General features: G+C 36.4%; 1 protein-coding gene across 2 annotated transcripts in view; it reads right to left on the bottom strand.

The window, feature by feature from the left end:
* The window catches only part of LOC149654119 (cyclic nucleotide-gated channel alpha-3-like), a 40,564-nt gene extending 23,294 nt beyond the window's left edge, over positions 1-17,270 (bottom strand). Inside the window, exons 1-2 of one of the 2 annotated variants that reach the window (XM_089845503.1) lie at positions 17,005-17,270; positions 11,146-11,413 (exon numbers count right to left, since the gene is read on the bottom strand). The gene's annotated coding sequence lies outside the window, so the exon portion shown is untranslated. Of the gene's footprint in view, positions 1-11,145; positions 11,414-15,185; positions 15,321-17,004 lie in introns of those variants that run through there. The other variant, XM_089845504.1, reaches the window with a different exon arrangement.
* Between the last annotated feature and the right edge of the window lie 36 nt (positions 17,271-17,306).

Raw genomic sequence — 17,306 nt, 5'->3', positions numbered from 1 at the left:
AACCAGCGCGTGCGACCCACTAATATCCAGATTAGAAAAAATGCACTTGGATGATAAAAAACATTCATGACCCCAACTTCTTAAAGGGGATATGAATAATTCATGGCAAGGCTTAAACGTTAACATTAATTCATGCCAAGGCTTAAAAATAAGACTAATTCATGGCAAGGCTTGAAAACAAGACTAATTCATGGCAAGGCTTAAAAATAAGACTAATTCATGGCAAGGCTTGAAAACAAGACTAATTCATGGAAAGGCTTAAAAAATAAGACTAATTCATGGCAAGACTTTAAAAATAAGACTAATTCATGGCAAGGTTTTAAAAATAAGACTAATTCATGGCAAGGCTTAAAAGATAAGACTAATTCATGCCAAGGCTTAAAAATAAGACTAATTTATGCCAAACCTTAAAAGATAAGACGAATTCAAACCTAAGTCTAAATAAAACCTGGATTACCCCAGGGTGTGGTTGGTTTATCGTTCTATATGAAAAAGAAAGATCCGGAAACATTTTTCTGACAATTGTCAACATTTCTATCATTGTAAATATACCATTAATGGCTACGTACGATTCTAATAGCATTTCAATAGACTTTAAGGTTCATTAAACTCAAGGGTTCTCTTTCAAAGTTGAAAGGTCATTTATATTGTACCCACATACAACGAATCTTTTCCATTCCGGAAAAAAAACTAGGATTGAAATTTTAACGCAAGAAGGGACTTTGAAGAATCGAGATTGAATGTATAGTGTTGTCAAAAAAATAGCTCCAGGGTGCTGGGCTGATTCCCTGAAAGGATATTCAAGATATTCTCACATTTTCAGAAAAGGCGGGACGATGGAGCAATAAGATACGAAACATTTTTATCTACACCAGCCGGTATATTACACGCTGTTTGTTTATACCGCTTTGGGTTCTGGTCTCGTCTCAAGTCTGCTAAGGTTTTCATTCCAGCAGCAAAAACCATCACTCATAAAATATATGGGCAAAGGCCTAGCTATCCCTATGGATGTTTTCGTGTAGAAATATGTGCCAGAAACCGTTTAACTCTCACAGGGCTGCGATATTATGAATATAATGGGCTATTGGAGGGTTTACGCGATTTTCATTTAAAAGACCTATGCCAAAAACAGAGGGAGAAAAAGAACAATTATGTCTAAACCATCCGTATATACGAAAAGGCCAAAGGAAAGCCGAGCGTTCCATCCACTTAAATAATATGGGTTGACGCTGTTAACGTTAAACAGGGAGTTAAGATGGCCGCTGTTTTGTGAAGATGTCAACCCTTATCCCCTAATAATGAGCGGGAAAAACGTTGAAGTATATACAGTAGTGGCAGATTTCTGGGTTTGTCAGTATTATAAGATGGCGTACCATTTCTATCTATTGGTCTTCTTCGCCTTGAATAATTTTCAAAGTTAAATCTTAGATATACCAAAAACCCATATATGACCCGAGAACCTTTTAAAGACGAACTAGACTATTCCGAAGTGATCTGACTGCTTATTCATAGTGCCAAGCTTACAACAACCCATTGCAAAACGTCCAAGCTTACGTTCTCGGTTCTTATATGGGTTCTTGGATAGATATATATATATGGAAATTGGAATTTTACTGGTAGATTATGATTATGCTACACATCTCGCATGCATGGGATGGCAGTTTTTCCCGCAGTTTATTTCAGTTAGAGGGTTTTCAACGACAATCCTGTTTCCTATGGGAATTCATTTCTGGATTTTTCCGCTTCCTCAATCGACAAAATTTGCATTTACTGCCGAAAATGTAGAAGATTTAAGATGAAGACAAAAAGTTTATCAGTGGAAGTAAAACTTAACTCTCCAAATAAAAGGAGACGTTAGTATCGCATCAGGGATAGATTTAATTTTAGAGGTAGGAATGGAGAACAGAATAATGTGGGCACGCGTCAAATTCCCGGACCCCCTTCCACGGGACGGAGGGGTATGAAAGAAGAGGTGGGTCATAGCGACAGAGGTAAAAAGGAATTACGTATTTTTCACCGTCCCCGTCAGCAACGTCATCAAAACGTAGTTTAAGTGAGCCAATAAGATAATTTAAACTTTTCGTTACGCGTTGGAGGGAGGAGCTCTATACTGGGCTATGAGTCGGACTGTAGTAAATACTAACCGTTCTCCATTCCTATTTCTAAAATTAAATCTATCCCTGATCGCATCAAAACTAATAGTCACAGAGGTTCGAAGAAAATGGATAAAATTCGGGTATAGAAATAGAAAATGAGGAAAAGCTCTAAAACGGAATGTAAGGTTTTGGTTTGGCCTATCCCTATAGGTTAACCAATATCTAAGAATCTAAAATCTTTAATTTCCATTTCAAAATTATCAAGTTTAGCGTCGCGACGAAACATTTGATAAGGTTGAACCAATTAAGCCCGCTTCCGAATAATGTATTAATCGTGTTAAAACTGGGGTTCATAAACTAAATCCATTAAGCTCACTCCCTAAGATAAACTACGATAATTATCGATTATAAATTATAGAATATAGTTCAAATAAACTAGGGCTAACCCGGATGTAATCATTCATGACCTTCATTCTAATATAACACCGCTTTAGAAGGGGTATGTGACTTACTATATTGTACAATGACATAAGAAAAATTACTAATTAACTTCCGCCAATATCTTTCCAATGAAATGTTTTGAATTGAAGGCAAATTTCCATGTTTGTTTCAATAAATATTTATGTATTTTCTTTGCTAAATTACAATCAGAAATAGACTGGTTAAAAGGAGAGTGAGACGGTATTGTATTACAATTAAGCTTCTAGAGAAATGTTAGACGTGCTGTCCGATATGGTGTCGCTGTCATTTATTGGTTAAATGGAGGTTTTCTTTAAAGAAACGAGATTAACGCTTAAAATGCCAAACTTTGAAGCATTGAAGACTAGCTCTTGCCCGATGTTTTGTCTTTGGTCCCAACAATTTTATTCACCCTTTAAACTGAGAATAAACCTTTATATATATTGTAATATATATTGATGGAAAAATATATATGTTGTAAAGAGGATCATAATCCTATCTCTTGCAAAATTTGCAATTTCAAACTGAACTTGTAAAATTTACAAAATAAAACGATTAAATGATGGATTTAAACAAGAAACAAACTAAGGAAAGAAAATATAGAAATTCTTATATAAGAAAGTTGATATTTGGTTTTCCTTTCAAAAGAAAGTCCGGTATAACAGGAGGGAGGGAGGACAGACTCAAATGCCAATCAATAAAACCGATCAAGTCAGTATAAAGATGCGGATAGAGTTTAGGGAACGGATAAAAAGAACACCAAGAGCAAGGATGAAATAAAAAAAAAATCTTTTATCCAAGGTCCTGAATCGATTCCTTAAAGGGGTGATGAAACAACGATATATCTTATAAACTATACATCCTAAGCCTAATTCTTGGTTTCAAGTTCGCCTTGTTCGCCATAAAAACTTCACCCTCCGTTCTAGACTCCCTAACCTAATTTAAACCCAAAATAAAAAATGATTTTTCGTTGTTTTAACCCTGATTTATTTACACGATTGTTGAATTAAAATCTAAAACCCTAAGCCTAATTCTGGTTTAATTTCTAATAGATTTAAACTTCGCAATGCATGTTCACAATATTAATAATAATTTCACGAAAGACTCAAATCTCTCACAGAAGATAAAGATAACTTTTCGTCTTCATCTTAAGCCTATTTTTGACCTAAAAATAAATCTAACTCTAAGCCTAATTCTGGTTTAATTTCTAATAGATTTAAACTTCGTAATGCATGTTCACAATATTAATAATAATTTCACGAAATGCACATATCTCTAACACAAGATAAAGATAACATTTCGTCTTCATCTTAAGCCTATTTTTGACCTAAAAATAATTTCCCAATTGCACCCTCACTTCATTTGCTTTTTCCTAGTGAATACTGTCAAATAGAAATCTTTAAGCTTCGTTACTAGTTTCCTATTGCCTCTAGAAGGCTACGGTTTATTGCCCATCTGATCGCGAACGTTCTGGTGTTGAGAGAAGACTCTCGCCTTGCATCTGACACACACAAACCAGCTCAAAAAAAAATAGAGAAATATTTTTTTTTTTTCAGTGAAAAGGGTTGCAAGACCAGACAAGCGGCTAGAGGGTGACGAAAAAATACCACACGAAGAAAACGAAGCGGATAGGGGAAAAAAATAATATAAGAAAGAGAAATTGAATGCCACACTTGGACTGATAAAAATGTAATTTCTTTAAGCCGCATGGCCGCCTCTTCCAAATTTTTCCGAAGAAAAAAGGAAGTGACAGTGGAAAGTTGAAAAACAAAAAGTTACGGCGTTTTTTGTCTAAGGCGGTCTTACCGTCTTACGTGAATTGGCTCAAATTTTAGCTCCTATAAGACCCCACTAAAATCTCAAACCTTAGCCAGCGATAAAAATAAAATTCCAAGTTAAAATGAGCGTAATGCCTCACTAAAGAAAACTAATTTCATGGAAAGATGCAAGATTTATCTCTTATTCAGTTTAAATATTTAAACAATATCAAATTTATAGTATTTCGCTACAAATATTTACGAGGATTTAAAAAGGGTACTTTAAGTATTGAAGGATAACGTATATAAATTTTAAGATTTTTTCCAAAGTTAAATAAATAACGGTTGAAATACTGAAATGCCAAAGTTGAGGTAAATTATTAAGTTATTACATATACCTCATCATAACGGCTACTGTTTAATTATTAATGTCGTTAAGCCTAAAATAAAGGCTAAATTTAATGTAACGGTAATAAATAGTAGTAATGGGGAAGGTTAAAACGAACACGAATAACGAGTTAAGTTTTTAGAAATTAAAATTATTCCGAAAATTACCTTGGTTAGATTCTTAATATCGAATATTAATGTATTGCGGGTTAAACGTTTTACAGGCGTTCTATGGAAAACTAATGTTGAAAGCTTCAGCCTGGTGGCATGCTTTTCCTTAGACATTGGTGTGCTGCGGGTAAAACATTTCTAAAGGCGTTCTAATTAATTTAGTGTTTTTTTTTTGTACGACATTTAATGCTTTGTTTTAGTTTTTTTTTTTATTTTCGGACCTGTGAACCCACGTTAGAGGGTTCCTCCCTGTTCCAAAAGGGATTTGTAATCAAAAGGGTCAATAAACCATTCATTCATTCTATGGGAAACTAATGTTAAAAGCTTGATCCTGGTGGGATGCTTCTCCTCAATCATTATTGAAAGGCATTTCTAAAGGCTAATGTTAGCATTAGCACTATGCTATTCAAGAACAAATCTTGATATATTTTGGCCAAGGTGGTAATTTTAATTCCAATCAGATAATGGGCCCTTTTTAAAAACCATGTAAATATAAGGCTAGACTATTGCGTCAACAACCCGCGGCTAGATACAAAGAGTTACAGAGACCACAAGTTCTGGGGGGATTAAATCCAAGATAGGTTAATGATCAAAAAGGTTTTCGTGATGCGAAAAATTTCGATTAAAGTCCGTTCCATAACTAAAGTTCCGCGGAATTAATATACGAACCAAGGCTTAGAGTTAAAGCTAGACAAAATAGGCCTGTGGTTTAAAACTCGTTGATCTTTTCGAGAGAGATAAACTGCGGTAGAAACTCGGGGGTTTGAAAATGAGAAGTTAAATCGACCATTTCATTAATCCTTTGTAATAACATGGAGAAGGTGACGCCAGGAACACCAAATTTAAGGCATTTTCTCTCCTCTAGGCTCGATCTTGACAAGCAAATGATATAGTAACCCTAGGTTCGTCGAAGGTCACGGGTATAATACCTTAGTACCGTGGAAAGTATCAAATCGGTTTAAATTTTTCGAAATGCGCTCATCTTGGAATGCATTCTGATAGCAAGGAGCTAAGAGATTATCTGTAAAGGGTTTGCAGTGTTTAATTTCGATTACAATGATAGATTTTGGTGGATTTAATTACTTGAAAATGTGCAAGTATACCATAATGAATTTTCGTTATTTAAAAATCGAAAATGGAGAAATAAATACTGATAATTGGACTGGGTGATGACGTCATAACTGCGTCACAAAATTTTTTATAATATATAGATATATATTTCAAAACATTTAGGACACTTAGACATCAAAGGATACCTTTTTATGTTTTATTTCAAAAAGTATTTGAACCCAAAATTGAATAATTGATTTATATTCCACTACCCCTTTAAAACTAAGCCTCCCTAAAGAGAGAATATCCCTAAGGGGGTATTAATTACCCTAGTGGCATTGGAGCTTTACGCTCTTCCAGTTTTAGCGAAAACCCACTGGCTAATCCAAGGGACTAACAAAAGGTCGCGCGTTAAAAATACTGCCATCGGGGGATGGGGTCTTTTATGTATCCTGAAAAATGATCCCTAGTGTAGTCTCTTAGAGCCTTACAAGAACCAATACCGTCGAAGCTAAAGAGTTAACTCCGCGGTGTACCAAGAGAATTTTTGGTAGCACTTACAATTCACTAAGACAGTATATATGGTTAGATAATGAAAATTAGGACATGGAAAAATTTTAGGGGAGTCTAGGGAATCTTTAATTTTGATTTAGGGGATCGACTCTCGATTATCGTAATTGGGTTATAAATTTTTACCTACGCTTTGATTTGTGTTTAAGAAAGGTTATTTTATAGCGTAGATTTGTCAAAGGTTCTTGGTAACAAAATTTATTTCGAAATTCTGCGTAATTTGACTTAATACACTTCCTGTTTCCTCGTTTATTTTAATTAAAATACTCCCTACAGTTGTCTCTAGCGATATACAGTGTGGAAGAGATCAGAAGAACACTGAAGTCCCGTCCTGTTAGTCGCAAAGATACTGATGTTGTTCTCTCAAATAAGGTTGCTTATTTATATTTTGAAAAGGCTTAAGTTACGAAACACGCAGAAGCTGAAATACTCTAAATTTCAAGCGAAAATAACTAACAGAAAGTTAGGCACGGGTGTTTATGAAAGTCTTTGTAGTTTCCAGATGAAGTCAAACATCTATTTTTCTTTGGTATACCAATAAGCGCCTTACTTTAAGACGTCATCTTTTCACTTTCGCCAACGAACAAGTGAATCACGCATAGACTAAGCTCTAATTATTGTATCACCTTTTTGTTATTTCCTTTGCATTTGAAATTGTTAAAATTATATTACTCAACTAGCAAAAAAAAACTTGAACCCCAAATTCATAAGTCCGTCTGGAGCCCATTGCACTAAGTATTAGTGAAAATGGTTCAAAGTAAAGTACGTTATTTCATATAGAGGTTTTTCTTATATTTCTGGTCGCCATTTTTCAAGATGGCACCGAATTGAAATAAAAAAATATTACATATTGCGTACCTATACTACTTAAGAGGAACGTCCCTGTAAAATTTTGGCCTTCAAGATAAAGGGGTTTGGACTGGTCGTTGATTACCAGTTTTACCTATAAAGATGACACATGCGAAATATAATTATACACGCATTTTCATAGGTCTGCATTGTTAGCATACCGATTTCTAACGTCGGCACACTGTATATATATTTACTCTATTTAAACCAATTTAAATTTCAGTGAAGGTAAATATTTGAGATGCAATCTCAAGGGTTGTACATCAAGATACAACAATCTATAGTCCCAAACTCCCACTATAGAGTCTTAAAGTGGGCTTGTGAACAAAATCAAATTTGACCTATAACTTTCTCGTGTTATTATAACACCCAATTCTATTTTTAACCACTCAGTTTAAAAAGCACCTAGTTATAAAACCACGTACCGAATTGTTTTTGAAAAGCTACTGGAAGTAAAGAAAACAGCCAAGGCTTATATGTCGGAACTTGTAAAAGACTGAAGATGTGTCAATTACTCGCGCTAAAACCATCTTAACGCGGGAAAAGAGGTTTCCCTTTACGCCAGGGAAAAATATCATTGACATCTTATAAACAGAAAGCTTTCCTAAAGTGAAAAGACTTTTTGATGAAGTGACTAGCTCGCTCGCTATTCGCGGATATCCTTGTGGTATAGAATCACTTGTCAACATATCACGATTGAACTCTTTAGCGGACATTTTAACATACAATATAAAGAAGGCCCAGTTAATTCGAAAGCCTGCATGATTAAATAAAGATTAAGTTAGGCCCAAATAACAAAACGAAAACGAAGTGAACCAAGAGACTCGGAACTAATCCGGTAGCAGGCCAAGGCCTAAAAGATTTTGAGAATTTATGGAGTTTATGAAATAACCATTGGAGCAGTATATTCCATATGTACTCATGCGCAGAGTACTTAAAAAGCGCTACATTCTTAAAGCGTAGCTTTCTCTATTTTTATCAACTGCTCTTGGTCCCAACTATACAGCGTTCCGAAAAGGAGGTAAAATTACGTTTGAAATATAGTTTCTTGGAACGATACGTACGTTGAAAATAAATCTAGATAGAAAGGGAGGATGACTTGCATATTTTAAGTCCATGATTAATATATAATATTTCGTTTCATTTTAAGATTGGTTCAAGGAGGCCTTATATCGAATTGATTAAATATTAAATCTAAAATCTAAAATAATAATTTTAAGAAGAAATACCCAGCTTATCTGTTTCTCTTTGCGACATAACCTAGGCTTAAGAAACTGAAAAATAAAGGCTCAATTTTAGACTTTGTTCTTATTTCACGTTGTTTTTTTAACAAATTGTACGCCAATAATTGATGAACCTAACCAATTTGAGCTATTTTAACCATAATTCCTTTGAAAAAACTATTACTACTACCATGATATACGGAAAATTCTCCGAAATTCTTATCTCTTCCTGGAGAATTTCCACAAATTCATTTTTCCCCCCCCCCCCAATGCCTTTCAAAGTAAGTAAATGTAGAATATCAAAATAAAAAAGTGATGTTTTGGCGTGGAAAAATTGGTTACATTCCTTCCTCCTTTACTAGGAATCAGAAATTCTGATTTCCTCTTGAAGCAGAAGTGGCAAGAAATTTTCTAATATCAGTAAGTAAATCGGGTTATACTTCCGCCGCCAAAAACGGCATCGTAAAAAACGCCATCATCTATAAAGAAGAACCACGTTTTTCCGGCAAGATAACACACCTGCATTTGTACGAATATTCGTAGACCCTACAGCATATGCCTAGTATTAATGCAACAACCGAGTTCCAGTTGTAGATTCAGTAGGTTGTGGGTGTACTATAGTTTACATAAAACATTTTATTTTTCTTCAGAGTTGCCAGTTCGTTAGTAATATAATTTAGAAAGGCTAGCAGCTAGTTCAGTTTTAATCAGAATTTGACTGGCTTGACTCCGACAAAGCTGCACTGAAGTTAGTTACATCAGGGATAGATTTAATTTTAGAAGTAGGAATGGAGAACGGTTAGTATTTACTTCAGTCCGACTCATAGCCCAGAGGCCCTCCCTCCAACACGTAACGAAAAGTTTAAATTATCTTATTGACTCACTTAAACTACGTTTTGATGACGTTGCTGACGGGGACGGTGAAAAATAAATAATTCATTTTTACCTCTGTCGCTATGGCCCGCCCCTTCTTTTATGCCCCCCCCCTTCCGTCCCGTGGAAGGGGGTCCGGGACTATGGCGCGCGCCCACATTACTCTGTTCTCCATTCCTACTTGTAAAATTAAATCTATCCCTGGTTACACACAGAGGGTTGAAATATTTTACAGTGCTTACCCCACCTTTAGTGACAAATATCTACGTTGTTGAAGCAGACATATCCGTTATAAGCTACCAGGCCTAACATGTTACATTTCTGACAAGTAACAACCATTCGATTTATTTATAGGCGCCTACCCATGATGTCACGATGGAAATACTGGGTTAAAAAAATGTCACCTTATAGAAATAGGAATATGGAAAACATCCTACGTGCCTGTCTTCATCAAAACAAAATAGCATATAGGGGTTCTTTCTAATAAGAAATGGCTTCCCTTTCCGAACAAGCGTATGAACTGGCGAGTTGAGGCAATGTTATGGACATTTTTTTCTTGCTTTTTGAGGGCAAAAACTATCCAGAGTAGAAAAGTAATTAATTTAGTAGGAAAACGGATGAGCTGGGTTATTACGCGAACACGAACCGTGCGAGATAGCAAAGGAGAAACAGCGCGGAAAGACGATAGCGAGGAGAGGGTGTAACCTAATTGATGGCTTGGTTGTATATTTTTATGAGCCGTAAAGGTTCTTTTTTTTATAGACCGTTTCCTTATCCACAAAATTTGAATAACTATTAAAGGATTTTCTTTTTTACTAAGTGACAAGATCGTATAGTTTCAATTATATTAGTTTTTAGTATTAGTGCCTTATGCATGCGGTTCTATCGAAAACAGTATCAGAAAAAGCGGAACAACTGGAATAGAAAGTGTTTTCCCTCCATTTCCGGATATGACGTCGCAAAAGACGCAACCTATCAGAGGAAGCCGGAATGGAAAGGAAAAGCCCCTAACATCCGTGCAATGCAGGACCTTTTAAAAAGTACTAGTTCCTCTGTTAGTTTGAAACTAAATATTCTTCTAACCACTTTGTCTCTAAGCGTTTTTCCTCGGTTAATATTGGAAATCGAGAGGGTTAATTTAAAAAACTCTATCAAACATAAAAATATTTAAGGTCAACCTAAAAAATACGGACTAAAGCGGTCAAATTGATCTGACCGTGAAATTCGATAATCGACGGTACTGCCCAGATGAGGGAAAATTTGCTGAGGGGATGGGGGGAGGTTCAAAGCTGCTGAATTTAACCTCTTTGGTAAAAATTGTTATTGCAACTTCGAATAAATCCAAATTTCCAATGGAGAAACTAATTTTCACTGGGATTCCCACTCAAAAATCATAACATACATCCGCATACATCTATACTTCGAACCCTCATCCTTTGTAATTAAAAATGGAATAAATTAGCAAGTAGTTTCAACAAACAAGGTAAGAGTAAAGTTGGTAATGTGGGTACCATCATCCGAAGCTCGATTGACTTTTAAGGAAGGTTTAAGCAACTAAGTAATTATAGCTTCAACTCCTATCATGGCTGCTTATTAATTTAAAAACTCAAAACTTTGAAACAATACACTAACAATATTTTAAAATTACACCATACTTCCCGACGCGCTTACTTAAATTAAATTAAAGAAAAGTTAATTATAAATACTCACGACTTATAAACGGAGACGTTGATTAAAATCCTTCTTTATCCATAAAAGAACATCATCATTGGCGTAAGAAATTATCAAGTCCTCGGTAAGATTCAAATGGTAAGTTAGTTATCCACCACAAAACTGAACACCAAGAGACGAAGATTCTCCAAATAAAAAAACTTCTCTTTTCCCGAATATCGGAAAATTTTCTAATGAGGTCCTGAATCGGAGTTGGTCTCGAGTAATACTTGGGTACGGTTTATGTCCAGTTTCCGGATAAGTTATCCTGTATGTAATAAAAACAGAAGGTCCGAAATCGTTAAAAATATACACAAAACGGACAGATCCCGGGATAGCGGCGGGTCGAAGTTATCCTTATCCAAGACTTCCAAGTCAGAGCGGAGTTGCTTCTCAACTGAGTACCACCCCATCCAGTATGCCCTTGTTTCGAGAAGCGACCGTGTGGGGGCTCAGCGCTCCGCCCACTGAACCCTCTTCTCCCCAGATATAAGTCGATACTGCGGCCTGAGAGGGGAGAAACTTCAAGCATGCGGGGGATGTTTCTAGGGGGTGACAATGGGATCGCTAGAGACTGGACCGAGAAATAAGGTCCGAACCGGCCTAAAGTTATACGCGAGAATAGTTTGGATAATGTCAAATGATTCGGATGAGAAGTATGCGCTAGGATAAATAATCTGTACAACGGAGGAAAGCCACGTCTAATCGAACCAAGAAGAAATACTGGCATGGGATGGATCAATGGATTGATTGATTGAATGATCAAACGGATTAACTATTTGATATTCCGGCTAACGATAATGGGTTCAAGAACTTCGAGTAATTAGTATCTCTACCTCACTCCATAATCACTTATTTTTAATATAAAACAGAAGCCGGAGATATCTCGAAACGTGCTATATAGCCTACTATTTTCTCTCGCAAAGATTGTTTTACTTGTTTCACAAAGTGTCGAACTCAGCCCCGTTGGTTTCTATTTACAAATCGTAAGCGGTAAAACAAACCGTTTTCAAGACAAACATAATTTCGTTTCCGACTCCGACGTTTAGGCTTAGCAAAGCGCGTATAGCTAACCCCCTTTCCCGTATTTAAGGGTCAAAATCTCCGGACCCAGGGTTACCCAGAGGTCATACGAGACTATACGTACAAGCTTGACTAATGATAGCAGCGTCGAAATGGCTGTAATACTTGGTAATGTTCAAGTTGTATACTCCTTTGGAAACAAACACGATTTGCACTAATGCGATTTCATCACTGGATAACCCAAGAGACAAAAATAAAAACAAAACCCATAAATTGAAGTAATTTCATTTTAGAATCAATTATGTTCTTAAAAGTTCTTTAAGTTAATGGTTCTGGGTTGGAGTAATTTCAACTCTCATTTTATTCACCTCATCTTAAAAGCTAAAAGAGTTCCAAAGTCTGGACCCCCATAGAATTGATGGTACAGTCTTTAAGCAAACCCATTCCCCTGGCCAGAATCCCGCCTACTTGGCAAGCACTTCGAGGCCCATACCGTTGGGGCCATATTCGTGATGGGCCTGAAAAACTCAGTCGGTCTGAACTGTAAGGGCTCAAGGCCAATAGCCTTAGCACGACCCCAAAAAAATGCCGGACCCTCTTTTCAGCTAGGAAGGATTTAAACGAAACCTAAACCACCGATTTGTTTAAATTAACTTCTCGGATGGAAAGGAAAGCCAAGCCGTAAAAGGAAAAAGGCGGGAAAGGGGAGGAGATGGGATAAATAAAAATAAAAAGCTTAAACTCTGGGAAAGTGAATTTTGGGATCAAATTGCGAATGCGCTTTTTGGGAAAGAACGAGTAGTCGCGTGTGAGATTTGACTACGAGGTTTTTCAAAAGCGACGCACTTCTTGTCGTAAAGAACTAGGACTAACATCCGGTTAAGATCTAAGCCTAATCCTAGTTTCAAAAAGAAGTAACTAATTCCAATAAAGGAGAACACGAATGCCGGAAAAATCGTAACTAAAGTTTCTTTCTATTGTTGGAAACGCAACATGACGCAAAAATAACCAATATTATTCAGACGGACGAGGAGTTCGGTAACAGACGTTAATACAACTTGAAGCTTGGACAAGACTGTCAGAAAATATATATATATAAAGTTCCAAGCCTCTTTCCTACTTTTTATTAAATATTTTTTCTCTCCAAGTGATGAAAATACAGTTTAGGGTTTCACCATTTAGCTTCTCTAAAGAATTTCTTTAGAATTTGAAACAAAATGACTTTACTGTATTGTAATCTAACATTTTATGTCTACACCTAAAATTTTACGGTACATTTTGCGAAGAGCATTACGTTTTTAAACGCAGTTGATAAAATTTAATGAAACGAAACGAAGCGTGGTGGTTATTTAACATTATATGCTCTAATGATGGTGAAAAACGAAAAGTAAGTATCATATAAACAAAACCGTAAAAAGTAACTTTCCCATTTGTCCTGAGGCTGGCCCTTTAAAATTAAATTTACTTTTGACCTTAAAGTCAATTTCTTACTACTTTCATCTCGATCCCTGTGAAATTCAAAATGATTTCTAACAATTAGTTGACTGTTTACTCCATAATATCAACATCTATTCTACATTACCCTTGAGCTCTATAGTGTAAAGAAAAGCAAAATTTATGAAAACATCCGATAAGTTACCAACATGTAGAGAACGTAGGGAATCCAATTTAAATTCTAGAGTTATAAGCCGAAACTTAATTAAAATTTTTCCACTAGCATCAGAATAATTGTACTAAATCAATACCGTAGATAAGGACCGTTGTCGCGGGGTGGTAGCTTGAAATTTCCTGAATCTAGGAGTTCCTAAAGGAAATCTTGAAAAAGGTTCTAGATAATTTTATCCTTTTTAAAGGTTTCTTTGAAGTTAAGAAAAAAAATCTGGGATGAGTGAGAGGGCTGGAAATAAGCGTACCGGAGAAGAAGAAAAAAATCGTAAAAGGTTTTGGAAAACAGGAGAAGCGTGCAAAGTTTCGAAGAGGAAAGTATCCTGGGTAACTAACTCGAAACCACTTAAAGCGGTATGTAAATGAACAAGGATTAACTAGAAGAAATTGAAAAAATTCAGGACAGCCGCTCTTTTTTCCTGTTTCAACATATTTTCCGTAGAACACGACATCGTTCTACACTAGAGAACCATGGTTACATTAAGATGGTTCAAATTTAATTAATTTACAAGTTAATAACGTGTAGTTGTTGAAATCTACGTCTGTAAGTCTTGACTGACTACTGATTGGATAACATTCGTACGTTATAAGCTTTACGTCGGTTACGTTTAAGAACAGCACGATCTAAACAAATATGCCAAGAAGCCTACAACCCTACTGACCTATTATTACTCTTAACAATAGGGTTAAAATGGTTCTGTGTACGTCTTTGAACAAAGCCTCCTAAACCCTACTATGATAGCAAAATGATCTAAACGGTTCTCTGTACACAAAGTATTATAGTTTGCTAGGGAAGTATTAAGTCATAGGGCCCTACTACGTTACGCCTTGGCTCTGGAATCCCTATGGGAGATATTCATTCTGGTCCAACTGTATCACACCCAAAATAAATAGGACAAGAAACCACGAGAGAGAATAGGGAAAAGAAACGGAATAATACACTGGCTAGCTCGTGGTTTGACAAGGAATAACACCATTCCGGGGGACACTGTTACGACCGGACAAACCAAGAAGAAAGACTTTGGGGAAAAAAGTTAGGCCTAACGGGATAATGGATATATAGCCCTAAGAAAAGGCTTAGGAAATAATATTCCGTCCTTATTCTATATATGGCATTACATAGTGATTTCCTGAATAGCTTTCCTTATTGAATTATAACTCGGATTGGATGTTTTTTTTTTACTGCCAATATCTCTGTTTCTGCAGACTCTGGGCAATGACCTTGGGTTGAACCCACATACGTAGTTTTCACTAGAGGGTTTGTGCCCCCCCCCTGTTTCCAGGCAGTTTATGAGCCTAGAGACTTTACAGAAAAAGGCTAGCAGTTTAGTTCGAAGCAATACTTGACTAACTTGGCTAATTTCGAAGGTCTGGTAACACTGCTCTTAAAGAGGCTAACCGGCGCTGTTGGGGTGAAGTCCGTCCTTAGTTCAGGGGGAAAACACCCAGCTCTTTGGCCATAAGGAATGGTGGGCGGGTAAGCAATATGCTAACCAACAGTTTGACCCCCCCTTCACCCCAACAGCTCCGGCCAGCCCCTTTTAGTTAATGTCAAGAGATAGAGAGAGAGCGAAGGGTTTTGTTTAGGAGCAACAGAAGAAACTATATCTTTCGAAATAAATAACAGCTAACCCTTACACTTTTGAATGTCAAGGATCAAACGTGTTTGATTTCTATTCCAAACCAAACTAGGCCTAGTATTAAACACTTTTAATTAGGGCGGAATTGAAGGGGAGTTCCCCCACCTCTCATTCTCAATTTGACTGGCGCTAGGACACGGGATGGAAAGAACCGGAAATGGGTTAGCAGTCAATCTTAGTGACCTTGATATTCTTCAATTAAAGCCGAGAAACCCCCATAGGGAGAAGACTTCCGCCGTAACTGACCATTAAGGAAGTCTACCCATTAGCTAAAAGAAACATATCCCAAGACTCTCGTCCGGCCCTTAACCAGCTTGATAGAAAAAAACCTCCCCCTAGTTAGATAGACAAAAACACGTGTTACATTTCCGATTACAATAAATGCTAATTTTAACGCAGAGGATCAAAGCTTAACATTTTTATAGCCGTATATAAAAATAGACCTGCGTAAAATGATTATGATGCTAAGAACAGAAAAGATTTTAACAAATGTTCGTCTATTCAGCCCTAAGTTCTATTCTATGCCTACAGAGTCAAATTAAAACGCGATGGGGGGAGACGTCACTACTCTTATCTCATATCTCTTTCTCCTTGCCTTTCTCTGGCATTGTCTATGGCCAAGAACCCACGCACGATCTAAGAACGTTCAAAGATAAAATTGGACCTCTAGGTCTAGCATCGTCGCGATAATTGCGAGTATTTAACTACCCAACGCAACCTAAGATGAGTGGGTGGGTATCCTTACGTTCTCGAGTCTTGCATGGGTTCTTGTTCTGTCTTATAGCTTACTATAATATTTCCCGCGGCTGTATAGCGAGTGTAGCGTGTAACCACAAAAACCCATCGTTTTATTAATCCTGACCCATCGCTGACATTTTTTTCATTATTTTCGCATCAAGGTTTTCTTCTTTTCTTTCTCTCTCTCTCTCGGACAAGATATCCAAGCTTTATATTTCCTAAGCATATTGAACGTAAAGCTCATCCGCAATGTTTGTAGAATTATTTTTCATATAAAATACTCGGGCAGTTTTTTTAAAATAATATCGTAGCAACAAGGGGGGGGGAACCTCTTCAAAAAGATACTAAAAAAATATATAGCCTACTTTATTAAATTTGAGAATCTAAAGAATACGCAATATAAAAAAAATAGGCTCTGGTTGCATCCGTATTTATCGGGATTCAGATTTTATTATTTAAAGACCGGAAGGAAATCGAAATTGGATCAATCCAGTATTTTAAGTAAACAGAGTTAAAGCTATCGTGGAATTTGAGATACGTTTTCGAGAGTGTGTCCAGAAAAATAAGGTCAATCGCGGGTCAATGAACGACCGGATTTTCTCGTTGACCATAGCATATAGGCTTATTTTAAGATGAATTTCCTAAATAAATTTTTTATATATAATTGGAAGACTATTACGGTTCCATCTTTGAAGAAAATAAATTAAGATATCATGGACTACAATGGCTTCGTGTGTCTCTACTAATTTTTGGAAGTCCGGATCACCTAAGGCGAGGCTTAAAAAAATCTTACCTTAATTTCGGATTCCATCGGAGATTCCGGAAACTATCCTCCTCGTTTGGTTGTTTCGATGATTAAAACTGTATAATTGGTGTTATTTTCGAAACTTGAGGCTAAAAATACCACGATGCAACACGATTTATACAACACGAGGCTACTTGGGCCTTAGTTGAAAAGGCCAGAGCAAGCCTGCTAAGCCATGCGACGTTGCGTCTGTACTCAACGCATGCCCGAATAAAAATGACTCACGATCAACTTAAAGATTTAAAAAAAAAAAAAAAAAAATGGCCAAATATATATTAATCAACGTGCAA

Source organism: Phalangium opilio, unplaced genomic scaffold, assembly GCF_054372755.1.
Source record: "Phalangium opilio isolate 3A_F unplaced genomic scaffold, DU_Popi_V2 ptg000079l_1, whole genome shotgun sequence".
NCBI lineage: Eukaryota > Metazoa > Arthropoda > Arachnida > Opiliones > Phalangiidae > Phalangium > Phalangium opilio.
Note: the sequence above shows the minus strand (reverse complement) of the source record. Positions and strands in the feature narration are given on the sequence as shown.